The following is a 2,053-nucleotide window of genomic DNA, read 5'->3' as shown; positions in this document are numbered from 1 at the left end:
TCGATGGATATCATGGCCGTTGCCTCATTTCGGTTAAAGGTGGTATTTACCTCAGTCTGGAGTTTCATTAGGTGATGCTCTGTGCTGAGCAAGACGGTCTGCACCCCATCATGGCCTGGGGCCCTATTGCCCTGCGTTCGTCGAAGTATTGCCTTCAATGTTTTAGGAGAGACAAACATGAAATTGTCTTCTTTAGGCATGGTTGGTACTGTCATCGGGTCTCCCGTTCGTTTTTCTATATCATACCGATAGTGTTCTGCCAGTACAATAGCTTGTTCGGCATGAGTGAGAAGGCGATCTCGATCGTGTAGGTGGACCGCTGGTGACTTTTTCGTGGCCGCTTTAGTTGGCTTCCAGAACTTGAGTCGCCGTGCGTGGCTCTTAAACGATCATGCCGATTTGCCGTTTTCCATTGACACATTAGGTTTCTTATTTGAGTGGTGATCGCATTAAGAGCTACCTTGATGTTCGGGTTTTCGGAATGGTAATAGCGATTTTTTAGTGTCCGCCTACTCTCTATAAGGGCCATGATGTGGGGTGGAGGCTTCTGTAGGTGAGGTGGCTTCGGGCAAAACGTAGGGATGGCTAGCTTCGCTGACTCTACGACTGCTTGTGTGAAGTGGTTGATGTATGGGTCAACATCTTCGGTGGTATGTAAAGTCGATATTTCTTGCGGCCTATGGCATATCTCTCTCTTGAACCTAACCCAGTCGGCTTCACGGTAATTAAATCTCTCCGTCGTCGGTTCAGGGCTTCTCCCTTGGATCTCGTATATAACCGGCCGGTGATCAGATGTGATGAAATCCGTCACAGTGCACCCCGTGACCCGATCTGGCTGTCTGGTCAGAAGGAGGTCTATTGTTGATGTCTATCCGGTCCCAAGATGGCGGAAAGCTTGGAAGTTTGTAAGGAAGAAGCTTGGAATTCAATAAATACTGCATTTATTGATTTTTTAAAATTTAGTATAAATTTTGAAGTTTAATTTTAAACAAGTTTAAAATATGAAAGTAAATATAAATTTGATTATATTTTACTCAAACAGATATCGGTACTTACGGAGGTCGGAATCGACATCGCTTTCTCCTTGCAGAATGTAGGTTGGCTGGCCAACGACCAAACCGAACAGAGCCGAAGAGCTTACCACTAGAAGTACAGGTATGGGCCGCATGATCATGACTGAACGGTTATTTTATTTACGTATAAATCAATTCATAGGATTTTATGTTTACCTCAGCAAGATAATATAATAAATTTTCAATAATCTCAGTGTGCTTAATACATTGGTAGTATCATGATAAGATTCGCTATTCCGAATTAAAAATTGGCTTATGTCTGGCTTAAATGATATGCCATACAAATAATTAAACTCAGACTTTTATCGATCAAAAAATGAATTGTATAACATATAATATCTTTCCAGACCAATAATACCATTATAGGCCAAAGATTTTTGCGGTCTGTGGTACCAAAAAAAAAAATCATTATGATTTACAGGACGCCACCTTGTTTTCAGTACTACTACTGCATTTGTCGGTCTTAATAAAAATATAACTTATCGTTTTTATAATATTCAAATTCTTTAAATAGATTGTTTTTCTTACGTAACCAGAGGTTTAAAAATTAAACGTAAAGATATTAATACGATAACGGTCCTTCTACAAGGCTCACGAGTTGTAAATGTATATCTACAATTGTTTTACGTTTTATAGAATAATCGGAGATAATCAATTCGAAATTTAATTATTACTTATTAAAATGTTGGAAAAAGAAAATAATAAAAATAAAAACTTCCTTTTAAAAACCTTGCAAAAAAACAAGAGATTCCTTAAAAAGAAGTGATACCAAGAAAAATGCCCCCGCGCATCGAGTATGAGAGTTTCCAAAAACAGCTAGTGAAATATGAAGCCACAATATTTGTTAAGTAATCTTAATGCTCCGTTTTTTTGTTTTTGTATGGATATTCTGCTAGGTTTGGTTATAGTTCATTAATGTATGGGTATTCTGCTAGGTTTGGTTATAGTTCATTAATGTATGGGTATTCTGCTAGGTTTGG

At 38.4% G+C, this 2,053-nt stretch overlaps 1 long non-coding RNA gene across 1 annotated transcript in view; it reads right to left on the bottom strand.

The window, feature by feature from the left end:
* Positions 1-1,217, bottom strand: part of LOC106686518 (uncharacterized) — a 4,610-nt gene extending 3,393 nt beyond the window's left edge. The window contains exon 1 of the long non-coding RNA XR_010844308.1: positions 1,057-1,217. This is a non-coding gene — a long non-coding RNA (uncharacterized lncRNA). The remainder of the gene's footprint in view (positions 1-1,056) is intronic.
* Between the last annotated feature and the right edge of the window lie 836 nt (positions 1,218-2,053).

This window comes from Halyomorpha halys, unplaced genomic scaffold, assembly GCF_000696795.3.
Source record: "Halyomorpha halys isolate HHAL.00 unplaced genomic scaffold, Hhal_1.1 Scaffold832.1, whole genome shotgun sequence".
Lineage (NCBI taxonomy): Eukaryota > Metazoa > Arthropoda > Insecta > Hemiptera > Pentatomidae > Halyomorpha > Halyomorpha halys.
This window is presented reverse-complemented; position numbering and strand designations above follow the sequence as displayed.